The sequence below is a fragment of the Hylobates moloch genome, unplaced genomic scaffold (genome assembly GCF_009828535.3).
Source record: "Hylobates moloch isolate HMO894 unplaced genomic scaffold, HMol_V3 SCAFFOLD_8, whole genome shotgun sequence".
In the NCBI taxonomy this organism is placed as follows: Eukaryota; Metazoa; Chordata; class Mammalia; order Primates; family Hylobatidae; genus Hylobates; species Hylobates moloch.
In genome coordinates, this window is record NW_026652283.1 from 106,782,693 (window position 1) to 106,798,566 (window position 15,874).

The window sequence follows — 15,874 nt, forward strand, 5'->3', positions numbered from 1 at the left end:
GCAAAATTATAAAAAATGCAATAAAGAGGAGCAACCATGCATAGAGCAATTGAAAAAGTATGGGGGAAAATGATTTACTCTAGCAATGCACATATACTTTCATATATATATGTTTATATATATGCAATATATCTATGCAAATATATACAATATGTATCTACACCCATATATGTACATATAAACTTGCATACATACAAGTACATACATGCACAATGTATATATACACATAAATATGTATATATACAATGTACATATATAAATATTTCATGTATATGTGAATACTTATGTATTATATGCATATATATACATTATATATACATAAAAGGGGGTGTAGAAAAAATGAAATTAGGGTAGATCTTGTCTTCCAAGAATTAAAACATACCATAAAGTCAATCATGTCACTATGATATTGGCAAAGGAATGGAAAGTAGATGCATGATTAAAATAAAGATTAAAAATAGATCTTAGTTATATATGGTAATATAAGACAAAGGCAATATTATAATTTAGTGCAAAAGGATGAATTATTTAATAAGCTGTGCTGGACTTATGTCCTATGCATATAGAAAAAATAATATTAGACTCTGATCTGATATCATGTACAAAAATAAATTCCAGATGGAGTATTTTTTTTCTGAATCATGTGAGAGAAAGTTGCAAGTATAATATCCCTTTACCTAAATACTTCAATATGTATTTCCTACAAACAAGTATAGTATAATCAAAATCACAACCAAAATCAGGAAATTACAATTGATACCTTATTATCTTTAGTATTTGATAAACCAAATTTACCAGTTTTCTTACTGTCCTTTTAAGCAAACAGGAACAAATAATTTCCCTTTTCGGGTCCAGGATTCATTCCAGAATATCATGTTGCATTTGGTTGTCATGTCCCTTTAGTCTTTTTTGACCTATTACAGTTTCTTAGTTATTCTTTGACTTTTATCACCTTAACATTTTTGAGGAGTATAAACGAGTTATTTTGCAGATTGTTCCTCAAATTGGTTTTTTGATTGATAGAACTGAAGACATTCCTAACTATGCTTTTGATAGACCTATTATTTTATATATTTGATAGTCACCTTCAAACAATAGCCTATACCACTGATTTGAGGCTGCCTAAAATTGTTTAGCACCCAGGTGCGGAGGCCCTTTTGTCAAGGCCACTTCCTGATAATAATCAGATCTCCTGCTACCAGCCACAGCCAATAGAAGACATTTATCATCTCCATATTATTTGGATTCCTTTCCCTCATACTCTTCTTGGATTCACATTCTTTATAAATGACTAGAAAATTTTTTGGTTATTTGTTGGCCATAAAGGCAGTTATGTTTGAGGGAACACCCTTGTGAAAACCTTAGTCACCTACATAATCCAATTTCATATCCAACTGAATCAGGCCCTAAAGACAAGTCCACCTAGAGAGGAAAAGTTATTTGTTTAATCGTTTTACTTAATCCTGCTAGCTTTTCTTGAATTGGCAGGTGGTAGTTGTCTTTGTTGTGAATACTCAGGTTTTTATGGCTGTTGGCAATTTTTTTTAACATAAATTATTCTGGCCTTCTGTTCCTTTTCCAACGCCTAAAAGACTGCATGGGCCAGATTTTCCACTGGTCTAAATCAGCCTTTACTTTAATAGGTGTAATTTAATTTCCTGCCTGTTTCTTTGTACAAATGCCAATGTTGTACAATTTATCAAAAGGCTTTTAAACTGACTGCCTGGTTGCTGCAGATTGGCTGAAGTAAACGAGCACTGCCCTAGGAAACCAGAGCCTGGGTTTTTCCTGACTTTTCATTAGTATGGTTAAGAGACTGGGGCTTGGAGCGATACTTAGATTAGATCTTGTTTTCACTACTTTACCACCCATCTGACTTTGGACAATTTAATTAATGTCTCTATGTCTAAACTTTCTCACCTGCTCAACAGCAATAATGATGTTACATATGGATGTTCCTCGACTTATGATGGGGTTTATATCCTGATGAACTTACTATAAGTTGAAAATATCCTAAGTCTAAAATACACCTAATCTACTGAACATCATGGCGTTAGCCTAGCCTACCTCAAACATGCTAAGAACACTTACATTAACCTACAGGTGGGCAAAATAATCTAATGCAAAGCCTATTTTATAATACAGTGTTGAGTATCTAATGTAATTTATTTACTTTATGTTTACTGGCTTATTAGAAAGGTTATTGAAAGTACACAGACGAGGAGACGCATAGGATGAATTATGGGGAAATGGGTATGGAGCTTCCAGGCCCTCCCGGGGCATAACTCTGTATTGAAAGTGAAGAACAGAATGGCTTGCTGTCACTGTCCAGCATTTTGAGAGAGAGAGAGTATTATACCTCATAATGCTAGTCCAGGAAAAGATCAAAATTCAAAAATTCTAAGTATGGGTTCTACCAAATGCATATCACTTTCACAGCTTCATAAGGTTGAAAAATTGCATCATCTGCATTTCATTAGTACTATTTTCAATGTGAGGAAGAAATTAAATAATGATACATGGTGCATAGCATACATTTGACAATATTAATAAATGTTGCCTGTTGTTATAACTAGTTATGTCACTTTGGTAAATCATGTAAATGAAGCTTCCAGGTCTCTACTGTTGTGTTACAAACTAACCTAAACCCAGTGGCTTAAAATAAAGACCATTTTATTATGCCCATGAGCTATAAATCAAGAATTTGGGCAGGGTGTGGCAGTTGGGATGGTCTTGGACAGTTCACAGAGATTCCATTCGTCTGAGGTCTCATTTGTCTGGTGGCTTGGGAGAGACACCTGAAAGGCTGTTCTCAGCTTGGTCTCTCTTTCTCCATATGGCTCCAGGTCTTCTTCATATGATCTCTCCAGCAGGATAGTCAGACTACTCCCAGAGCAGCTCAGGATTCCAAGAGTGAGTGCTCTAATAGACCAAGGAAGAGGCTTAAAGCTGCCTTTTTTTTTTTTTTTTTTTTTTTTTTTTTTTGAGACAGGGTCTCAATCTGTTGCCCAGGCTGGAGTGCAATGGTGTGATCTTGGCTCACTGTGACCTCTGCCTCCTGGGCTCAAGTGATCATTCCATCTCAGTCTCCCAAGTAGCTGGGACCACAGGTGTGCACCACCACGCTTGGCTAATTTTTGTATTTTTTTGTATAGGTGGAATTTTGCCATGTTGCCCAGGCTGATCTCAAACTCCTGGACTCAGGCAATCTGCCTGCCTTGACCTCTCAAAGTGCTGGGATTCTAGGTGTGAGCCACCACGCCGGGCCTCGGGGCTTCTTATAACAGCTTCAGAAGTTACGAAGTGTCACATGTGCTTCATTTCTTCATTTAATATAGGAAGGGACTACACAAGTGCGTGAATACAGGGACTGATTCACTACGGGACTACCTTAGAACCAAGTTATACCACAATGAATAATTTGTGTTTCCTCCAGAGGTATTCATTTATGCCTGTCGGTAGACTAATCGTTACACATTGGTTGGGCATATGTCCAAGGTGCCTTATTACAAAAAATGCTTGAAAAAAAGAACAACGGATTCATCACATTTTCTGAGATCTCATCTGTGGAATGAAATTGACCTGAGAGACTCCAGGAAGTATAATGTAGGGGCAAACTTTTCTTTAGACTCTCAATATTTCCTAATGTTTCATTTCTTCTCCTTGAAATTATTTGAGGATCTGGGAATATATTACTCATTATCGCTGTGGTTATACTATGTAAAAAGCCACCCTTTAATCTCACTGTTTTATAATAATAAACATTTATTTCCTGCTTTCACATCTGAGAGTCAGCTGTGATCCTGTTGGGCTTGACCAGGGTGGGTTGGGGTTAGATGGACTAGTTTTAGGCTGTGAATGAGTCCAGGTTTGTTCCACAGGTCTCCTCATTCTTGAAACATGACAGTTTCATTCTGAACTAATAAAATTCCGTACCTCTAGAGGCCAAAGCAATACATGCAAGCACATTTAAGACCTCTGTTCAAGCCATATCCACTTACAGTTCATTAGCCAAATGAAATCACATGGGCAAGTTCAAAGTCAATAGAATTGAGAAGTCTTTTCTGCCCAAAGGGAGGCCACAGGGGAAAGAATAATTGTGAAACAACTAATATTCTCTTTCATGGAGTCTAGGCACAGTGGAATAAAAAGTCAGTGTTCCTGTGCATTCATATAATGCTGAAAGGATCCCCGACTTTCCGTTTGTAAAAATCTGTCTCCTATATAGTAGAAGACAGCACCCACTTACTGATAAATTTTGGGGGGGTTCCATAGTTCAATCCCCAGCATCAAATTTTAATTGTACAAAATACAGAAGTTAATACTCTATTTTAGGTTTTCTGTTATTTATGTTCATTCTGTGTTTATGAAGCACCAACATTATATTCAGCTATTGACAATGCTTGAGCAATTGGTCTCTGCCCTGAGAAATTTATTTCAGAGTATTCAAGCTGGTTAAATCAGCGTCAGACTCTCAACTTTGAACAGACAGCTGTGGAGAGGAGATAAGCTTTTGAAGATGCCGCAGAAATGGTATTTATAGAGGGAATGAAAGTGGGAAAGATGTTAGGTAACCAAGAAAGGGAGAGCTTATACAAATTTGCAAAATGAATGGTAAAGAAAAACCCCCCAAAATTCAGGTGGTGGAACAGACAAAAGTGAGGCTCCAGCTCAACTTTATCCTCTGTGTTTTCAGAAATCCTGAGGAATTTAGACATCAATTGGATGTATTATTTGACAGATACATCTCTTAAAGTTTTGACTTCACGTTTATCATGTTTTCTGTCTTAAATTTGTTTTGTGCTGATGGCACTGAGTTGTTGTCCTTGAGTATAGTGAATTTCTGTCAGCCCCTGTGGGCATGTTGTTACTAGAAGGTTGATATATCTTAGTGATCCTGTCACTAAGGCCACACTTGGCTAAAACAGTAGCTGCCCATATGTAATTTGAGGGTTCCCGTAGGCATCTATGCCTTCAAAATATTTTTTCCAACTAAACTCCCCTGTACCTGATAATCCTAAATTACTTGCCACATGAAAGTTACTCTGCATTGCATGGATGAAAGATAACAAGAAGGACTATGGTGCCTCACAGATGTAGTAGCTCATTGGATAGACACATGCAGAAGGCAATTTGATAGAAAGATCTGGGCTGGTAAAAAAGCCCTCTTACCACCTTAGACTGTCCACTTACTCTGCAGGAACATCTCTTGCCAATCTCTCCAGTCTCTTTAGGGGCATTTGCTTTTGACTTTCCAGAATATGTTACCCCTTTCCAATATTCTCCCATTATTTTCTTCTGGTGAATTATCTCTCCTACATTGTGAACAGTTTTTGATGAGTCTATAAAGTGAGATGACCTGCTCTGCTACTCCTCTTCTGTGGTGCTCTTTCTGCTGTATCAGCTTGGCTAGGCTACAGTTTTCAGTTATTTAATCAAGCACTAATTTAAGTGTTGTGAAGCCATTTTGTAGATGAGATTAAAGTACATAATCAGTTTACTTTAAGTGAAGAAATTATACTTGACAATTTGGGTTGGTGTGATTCAATCAGTGAAAGGCATTAAGAGCAGAGCTGAGGCTTCCCTCAGAAAGAAATTCTGCCCATGGCTTGCAGCTCCAGCCTGTACTGAGAGTTCCAGCCTCCTTTCCTGATGGCCTGCAGAGTTTGAACTTACTTAGCCAGCCCTCAATTCTGTAAGCCAATTTCTTGCATTACATATACATCTATTAATCTATACCTCCTATTGGTTCTTTTCTGGTTGAACCCTGAGAGATACACCTTTAATCCCAATTTTCTCACAAATGAAACTAAAGAAATGTCCTACAATCCCTTAGTTCCTTCCTTGCCGGATCTTTTCCTTCATTGCCAGAGTAGAGCCAAGGAAAGACATGAAGCTAAACTTGGCCAGCTAATGACTTTGATAGTCTTTCTCTTGAGGGGAATAACGTAAAAAATAAAACAAAACAAACAAAAAAACTCTGACATTTTCAAGTTTTTTTTTCTAATAGAAATGTCTTAACAAGATCCTTCTATAGGTCCTTCTTTTCTTATTTTGCTCTATTTCAACCCTAATTATTGTGTTTTTTAAATTAATTTTTTCTTTTGCTTGGCACAGCATGAAAATGACTGTCAGATTCAATTCTTTCACTTGAAACCACAACAAAAACCTTAACTGATACAGCCCCTGAGCACTCTGGCAGATTTAAACAAAACTTAGATCTGATTCGAAACCTGGGCTTTCCAAGTATATCCAGAGAATCCCTGAAGGATTGACTCTACTTCTTTTGCAATAAAGCATGGGGTAGGGGCCATATTAAAATATCAATGTTTTCTTGTAGGAGTAATTTGTTATACTATTATCTATCATAAACATTTGAGTTCAACTTAGACTATCCATTGAGCCAGGGATATGTGGAAATCCAAATGAATGTGGAAGACAATATGAATTGTGATGCAAGGATGAATGAGAAAAATGTTTGGACATGAAGCAATCCATTAAATGTGTCAAAGGGCAGATCCTAATGGAGGATGAGGGAAATAGGGTATGGAATGGTAAAATAAGGAGGGCTGGGGAAGGATACTTGAGATTACTACCCTGTTCTAGTGAATAGCAATTCTCATCCTACATAATGGGCAGGATAATGGCCCCTAAAGATGTCCCTTTTCTACCAAACCTGTGAATATGTTGCCTTACACAGCAAGAATGAATAAGCTTGCTAATCAGCTGACTTTAATATAGAGAGATTAATCTGGATTATCCATGTGTGCCCAACATAATCTAATAGGTCTTTAATCTATTAAGGGGAGGGAGGCAGAAAAGGAATCAATGTCAGAGGAATGAAATTTGAGAAAGGCTTGACTAGCTATGGCTGGCTTTGAAGATGGAAAGGGACTGTAAGCCAAGGAATGCATGCAGCCTCTAGAAGCTAAAAAGGCAAGGAAATGGATTCTTCTTTAGACCTAGAGAAGGAATGCAGCTTTGCCGACACTTGATTTAGCCCAGTGGGATTTGCATCAGATTTCTGAGACACAGAACTGTAAGATAAAAATTTGTGTTAAACATGTAAGTTAGTGGATAATTTGTTATAGCAGCAACAGAAAACTATCAGATCCCATAACCCATTAATATAATAAAAACAATAAACGGGAGCATAAGACCTCCAGATGGTCTGCACAGGAGAAAGGAGAACAGAATCGGACAGGTCATTTCCCTGCTCTACCATTTTCTGTCAGAATGACCCTTGGCAAAGTATTTCGTCTTTCTAAACTTCAACATTCTCCAAAATGGCCAGAAGATACTTGCCTTTTAGATTTTTTTCTAAAAAAAAAGACAATCTGGTACTTAGCTAATAATGTCTGAACTCTCTTATCAGCTCTGACCGAGGTTGGGATTCCAGGGGTGGAACTGGTACCACTGAGGAGCAAGGACTTGATCCTGGAAAGCTGCGAAGTGTAGAACAAAGGGAAAGGTGAGGCTTGTAAGATGCCAGGTAAATATGAGCTTGGGAAGAAAATAGATAACAAGAAACCCAAAGGGAAAGGCAGAGGGGCAACAACTGGCTTTGAGCAAAGGACTAGCAGTCCAGCTTGGTGAGATCAGGAAAGAGGTTCAGGAGTGCAGATCCTGGACGCAGTTCCAAAGGCAGAGATAGTGGGAGGCCTCTAATAATTGTGGAGAAGTGTCTTAGGAGGCACAAGTAGTGTAGATATCTAATGGTATCTTAGTAAATATAATTACCATTTTTATTAGTTGTATTCCATTCCCAGCTTTACTCATTTCTAGCTGTGTGACTTCAGACATGTTACGTGACTTGCCAGTCTTAGTTTCCCCCAAACTTAAATGAATACATTGAACTCAAGCGGGCTAAAATGAATTCCAGCTGAATGTTCTATTATTTTTCATAATAGCTCTTTTTAAGAAGTAATTGATATAAATTATAATTAATCCATTTAAAGAATACAACTGAGTACTTTTTCCTACACTCACACAGTCATACAACCCCACGTTATACTTTTAGAGCACTTTTGCTCCCTCAGAGAGAAATGCTGTGCCTGTTAGCAGTCATTTCTAATTTTCCCCAACACCACCCCACTTCCGGCCCCAAATAACCATGAATCTACTTTCTAACTCTACAGATTTACCTATTATAAACATTTCGTAAAAATGGAATCATACAATATGTGGTCTTTTATAACTGACTTCTCTCACATACCATATTTTCAAGGCCTATTCGTGTTGTAGCATATATTGCTGCTTCATTCTTTCTCATTGCCTAAAAATATTTCATTGTGTGGATATATTACATTCTATTTCTTAATTTTGAGTGGATATATGTTTTTATTGCTCTTGGGAATCCTAGGAGTGTAATTTCTGGGTCATATCATAGCTCTATTTTCAGTATTGATAAATTGCCATTCAGTTTATCAAAGCATTGGCACCATTTTACAGTCCCACCATCAGTATATGAGGGTTTCCATTTTTTTCACATGCTTGCCAGCAGTTATGTCTTTTTAAATTATATCTATCCTAGGGGGTGTGAAATGGTATTATCATGGTTTTTATTTTTATTTAACTGATAGCTAATGATGTTGAGCATCTTTTCATGTGCCTCTTGGCTATTTGCATATCTTCTTTGGAGACATGTCTATGCACATTCTCTGCCGATTTTTAAATTTGTTATTTTACTATTCAGTTGTAAGAGTTCTTTATTTATTCTGGACCCAAGTTGTGTATCAGATATGATTTGCAAATATTTTCTCCTGTTCTGTGTGTCTTAGTCAGCCAGGGCTGTTATAACAAATACCGTAGACTGGGTGGCTTAAAAAACCAATTATTATTATTTTTTTTTTTTTACAGTTCTGGAGGCTGGGAAGTCCAAGATCAAGGGGCTTGTGAGGGCTCTTTTCTTGGTTTGTAGGCAGATGCCTTCTTGTTGAATCCTCACATGGAAGACAGAGAGAGAGAGAAAGAGAAATTATCTTTCTTGTATCTCTTCTTATAAGAACACTAATCCCATTCATGAGGGTTCTACCCTCATTACTTACTTCAAGACCTAATTACCTCCCCAAAGCCTCACCCTCAAATATTATGACACTGGGGAATTAGGTTTCAACATATGGATTTTGGGGAAACACACACATTCAGTCCATAACCTTGTGGATTGCCTTTTCACTTTCCTGGTGGTGTCTTTTGAAGCACAAAAGATTTTAGTTTTGGCGAAGGACATTTAATCTATTTTTTTCTTTTGTTGCTTGTACTTTTGCTATTGTAGCTAACCAACCAATACCTAACCCAAGGTCATAAACATTTATTGTTATAAGAATTTTATAATTTTAGCTCTTAATTTAGGTTTGTGATTCATTTTGAGTTAATTTTTATGTAGAGAGTGAGATAGAGCATCCAACTCTAGATTTTCTTTTCATATGAATATCAAGTTTTTCTAGTACGATTTATTGAGAAGACTATTTTTTCCCTGTTTGTCACCAAACTCTTGTCAATAACCAATTGGTCATATATGATGTAAGGATTTACATCTGTGTTCTCAATTCTATTCCACTGATGTGTGTGTCTATTCTTATGCTAGGACTACAGAATCTTGATTACTGTACCTTTATAGTAAGTTTTGGAGTCCTCCAGGGTTTTTTTTTTTTTCCTATTTCAACATTGTTTTGGCTTTTTGGAGTCTCATGTATTTCCATGTAAATTTTAGGATCAGCTTATCAATTTCTAAAAAATAATCCAACTTGGATGTTTACAGGGATTGTGGTGAATTTATAGATCAATGTGGGTAGTATTGCCACCTTAACAATATTGAATCTTCTGAATCTTGAATATTAGATGACTTTCAATTTATTTAGGTCTTTCAGAAATGTTTTGTGGTTTTCCACATAAAAGTATTAAACTTATTTTGTTAATTCTATTTGAAGCTTTACCCTTTTATTCTTTTTGATACTATTGTAAATGTAATTGTTTTCCTAACTTCGTATTTCAAAATGTTAATTGCTATTATACAGATATACAATTCATTTTTGTATACTGTTCTTGAATCCTGAAACCTTGCCAAACTTATTTGTTTCAATTTTAAAAAATGGATTATTCTTTCTACATCTAAGGATTTTCCATATATAAAATTATTATCCAAAATTAGAGATAATTAAGATAATTTTACTTATTCCAATCTGAATACTTTTTTTTTTTTTTTTTTTTGCTAGGCATGGTGGTTCATGCCTATAATCCCAGCACTTTGGGAGGCCAAGGTGGATGGATCAGTTGAGGTCAGGAGTTTGAGACCAGCCTGGCCAACATGGAGAAAACCTGCCTCTACCAAAAATGTAAAAATTAGCTGGGCATGATGGCAGGAGCCTGTAATCCCAGCTACTCAGGAGGCTGAGGCAGGAGAATCACTTGAACTTGGGAGGCAGAGGTTGCAGTGAGCCAAGATTGTGCCACTGTTCTGACGAGAACTTTTAGTACAATTGTTGAAGTACCAATAGTGGACATTCTTGCTACTGATTTTTGGGGCAAAGCTTTCAGCTTTTTACCAGTAAGTATGATGTTTGCAGTGAGTTTTTGGTTGATGAGCTTCATAAAGCTGAAGGTGTTCCTTCTATTTCTAGTTTGTTGAGATTGCTATTAGGAAAGAATTGTTGAGTTTTGCTAAATGTTTTTTCTACATCTGTTGAGATAATTATGTTATTTTTCTCATCCATTCTATTAACATGGTATGTTACATTAATTTATTGAAATGCTAAACTAAACTTGCACTCCTGGAATAAAGTGCCACTTGATCGTTGTATACATATGTTTTTGATATGTTGCAAGGTTTGGCTTGATAGCATTTTGTTGATAGCATTTTTTACCTATACTTACAAAGAATATCAATCCACAGTTTTCCTTCCTTATGATTTTTAAATCAAGATAATGTATTTTTATATATTACTGTGACAAATTTGGTATCATAGAATAAATTCTATGATTCCATGAATTCTAGGGAATTCTGTGGTATCTTATAGAATCCATTGGAAGTGTTCCCTTCCCTTTTACTTTTGGAAGAGATTGTGAAGAGTTAGTATGAAGCCTTCTTCAAACATTTGGTAGAATTGTTCAGTGATGTCAGCTGGTCCTGACATTTTTTTGGTGGAAAGTCTTTTGATTTCTAATTCAATCTTTTTACTTATATGTCTATCCATATGTTCTATTTCTTCTTGAGTCAGTATTGGTTATTTGCATATTTCTAGAAATTTGTCGATTTCTTATAGGTTATCTAATTAGCTGACATAAATTTTTTATAGTATACTGTATATATAATTTTTGTTTCTATAAGCTTAATAGTAATTAATGTATCTTTTTTCATTCTTAATTTAGTTACTTGACTTGGCAATGCGGGCTCTTTTTTGGTTCCATATGAACTTTGAAGTAGTTTTTTCCAATTCTGTGAAGAAAGTCATTGGTAGCTTGATGGGAATGACATTGAATGTATAAATTGCTTTGGGCAGTATGGCCATTTTCACGATCTTGATTCTTCCATCCCATGAGCATGGAATGTTCTTCCGTTTGTTTCTATCCTCTTTTATTTCATTGAGCAGTGGTTTGTAGTTCTCCTTGAAGAGGTCCTTCACGTCCCTTTTAAGTTGGATTCCTAGGTATTTTATTCTCTTTGAAGCAATTGTGAATGGGAGTTCACTCATGATTTGGCACTCTGTTTGTCTGTGATTGGTGTATAAGAATGCTATTGATTTTTGTACATTGATTTTGTATCCTGAGACTTTGCTGAAGTTGCTTATCAGCTTAAGGAGATTTTGGGCTGAGACAATGGGGTTTTCTAGATATACAATCATGTCATCTGCAAACAGGGACAATTTGACTTCCTCTTTTCCTAATTGAATGCCCTTTATTTCCTTCTCCTGGCTGATTGCCCTGGCCAGAACTTCCAACACTATGTTGCATAGGAGTGGTGAGAGAGGGCATCCCTGTCTTGTGCCAGTTTTCAAAAGGAATGCTTCCAGTTTTTGCCCTTTCAGTATGATATTGGCTGTGGGTTTGTCATAGATAGCTCTTATTATTTTGAGATATGTCCCATCAATACCTAATTTATTGAGAGTTTTTAGCATGAAGGGTTGTTGACTTTTGTCAAAGGCCTTTTCTGCATCTGTTGAGATAATCATGTGGTTTTTGTCTTTGGTTCTGTTTATATGCTGGATTACATTTATTGATTTGCGCATGTTGAACCAGCCTTGCATCCCAGGGATGAAGCCCACTTGATCATGGTGGGTAAGCTTTTTAATGTGCTGCTGGATTCGGTTTGCCAGTATTTTATTGAGGATTTTTGCATCAATGTTAACCAAGGATATTGGTCTAAAATTGTCCTTTTTGGTTGTGTCTCTGCCCGGCTTTGGTATCAGGATGATGCTGGCCTCATAAAATGAGTTAGGAGGCATCACGCTACCTAACTTCAAACTATACTACAAGACTACAGTAACCAAAACAGCATGGTACTGGTACCAAAACAGAGACATGGATCAGTGGAACAGAACGGAGCCCTCAGAAATAACGCCACATACCTACAGCTATCTGATCTTTGACAAACCTGACAAAAACAAGCAATGGGGAAAGTATTCCCTATTTAATAAATGATGCTGGGAAAACTGGCAGCCATATGTAGAAAGCTGAAACTGGATCCCTTCCTTACCCCTTATACAAAAATTAATTCAAGCTGGATTAAAGACTTACATGTTAGACTTAAACCATAAAAACCCTAGAAGAAAACCTAGGCATTACCATTGAGGACATAGGCGTGGGCAAGGACTTCATGTCTAAAACACCAAAAGCAGTGGCAACAAAAGCCAAAATTGAGGAATGGGATCTAATTAAACCAAAGAGCTTCTGCACAGCAAAAGAAACTACCATTAGAGTGAACAGGCAACCTACAAAATGGGATAAAATTTTCACAATCTACTCATCTGCAAAGGGCTAATATCCAGAATCTACAGTGAACTCAAACAAATTTACAAGAAAAAAACAACCCCATCAAAAAGTGGGAGAAGGATATGAACAGACACTTCTCAAAAGAAGACATTTATGCAGCCAAAAAACACATGCAAAAATGCTTGTTGTCACTGGCCATCAGAGAAATGTAAATCAAAACCACAATGAGATACCATCTCACACCGATTAGAATGGCCATCATTAAAATGTCAGGAAACAACAAGTGCTGGAGAGGATGTGGAGAAATAGGAACACTTTTACACAGTTGGTGGGACTGTAAACTAGTTCAAACATTGTGGATCAGTGTGGCGATTCCTCAGGGATCTAGAACTAGAAATACCATTTGACCCAGCCATCCCATTACTGGGTATATACCCAAAGGACTATAAATCATGCTGCTATAAAGACACATGCACATGTATGTTTATTGCGGCACTATTCACAATAGCAAAGACTTGGAACCAACCCAAATGTCCAACAACGATAGACTGGATTAAGAAAATGTGGCACATATACACCATGGAATACTATAAAAATGATGAGCCATAAAAAATGAGCAGCCATAAAAAATGATGAGTTCATGTCCTTTGTAGGGATAGGGATGAAACTGGAAATCATCATTCTCAGTAAACTATCCCAAGGTCAAATAACCAAACACCGCATGTTCTCAATCATAAGTGGGAATCGAACAATGAGAACACATGGACACAGGAAGGGGAACATCATACTCTGGGGACTGTTGTGGAGTGGGGGGAGGGGGGAGGGATAGCATTAGGAGATACACCTAATGCTAAATGATGAGTTAATGGGTGCAGCACACCAACATGGCACGTGGATACATATGTAACAAACCTGCACATTGTGCACATGTACCCTAAAACTTAAAGTATAATAATAATAAAAACAAAGAAACATAAAAAAATGTAGTTACTTGAATCTTTTCTCTCTCAATCTTTGTCAATCTAGTTAAAGATTAATCAATTTTGTTGACCTTTTCAAAGAGAAAAGTTTTGGTTTTATTGATTTTTTTTCTATTCTCTATTTAATATATTCATGTTCTATATTATTTTCTCCCTTCTGCTAGTTTTGGGTTTAGTTCTTTTTTTCTCAAATTAAGGGGGATGATTAGATTAGTGATTTGAGAACTATCTTCTTTTATATTAAGTTCATATTTTATAGTATAATATCATGATTCCTATTAATGATTCTTTATACTTTGTTATTTTCTTAGTGGTTGCACTAGGGTTTATAATAAACATTTTGAACATATTGCAGTCTACTTAATATTTACATTGACTTAGTTCCATTTAAATATTGAAACTTTACTCTTTTACAGTTTCATTCCCTCCACTTTCTTTTTGTTAATATTAATCTTCATATTTACCCTCTGTGGCTCCCTTCATTTCTTTATGTAGATTTGAGTTTTTGTTGTTTGGCATCATTTTCATTGTTTCCGATGAGAAGTTAGCTTATGTTCTCTATGAGTCCATTTTCATACTGCTGTAAAGAACTACCTGAGACTGGGTAATTTATTAAGAAAAGAGGTCTAATTGACTGACAGTTCTGCAGGCTTAAAAGGAAGCATGGCTAGGGGGCCTCAAGAAACTTACAATCTTGTTAAAAGGGTGAAGGGGAAGCAAGCATGCCTTACCATGGTGCGGTAGGAGAGAGACAGAGAGAAAGAGAGTGAAGTGGGGAATGCCACATACTTTTAAACCATCAGATCTCATGAGAACTCACTATCATGAGAACAGCAAAGGAGAAATCTGCCCCCATGATTCAATCATCTCCTGCCAGACCCCTCCTCCAATTTGACATGAGATTTGGGAAGGGATACAAATCCAAACCATATAATTCCTACCTGTCCCCTGCCAAATCTCATGCCTTTCTCTTATTGCAAAATACAAATATCTCTTCTCGACAGTCTCTAGGTCTTAACTCATTTCAGCATTAACTCAAAGATCTACATACAAAGTCTCACCTGAGACAAGGCAGTCCCTTCTGCCTATGAGCCTGTAAAATAAAAATCAAATTATTTACTCCCAAGATACAATGGGAGTATAGGCGCTGGGTAAATACTCCCATTCCAAATGGGAGAAATTGGCACAAACTAAGGAGCTACAGGTCCCATGCAAGTTCAAAAGTCCAAAACCTAGCACAGCAGTCATTAAATCTTAAAGCTCCAAAATAATCTCCTTTGACTCCATATCTTAGATCTAGGGAATGCCGATGAAAGTGGTGAGCTCCCAAGGCCTTGCGCAGCTCCACCCCTGTGGCTCTGCAGGGTACCATCCCCGCGACTGTTTTCACAGGCTGGCATGGAGTGCCTGTGGCTTTTCCAGGTGCATAGTGCAACAGTGCAAGCTGTTGGTGGATCTACCATTCTAGGGTTTGGAGGATGGTGGCCCTCTTCTCAAAACTCTTCTAGGCAGTGTCCCGGTGGGGACTCTGTATGGGGGCTCCAATCCCAGATTTCCCCTCTGTACTGCCCTAGTAGAGGCTCTCTGTGAAGGCTCCACCCCTGCAGAAGACTTCTGCCTGAACATCCAAGCATTTGCATACATCCTCTGAAATCTAGGCACAGGTTCCCAAACCTCAACTCTTGCCTTCTGTGCACCCATAGGCCCAACACCAGGTGAAAGCCACCAAGTCTTGGAGTGTGCACCTCATGAAGCCACAGCCCAAGTTGTACCTTGGTTCCTTTTAGGCATGGCTGGGGCTGGAACACAGGGCACCATGACCTGAGACTGCACAGAGCAGCTGAGCCCTGGACCTAGCCCACAAATCCATTTTTCCCTCCTAGGCCTCTGGGCCTGTGATGGGAGGAGCTGCTGTGAAGGTCTCTGAAATGTCCTGGAGACATTTTCCCCATTGTCTTGGTCATTAA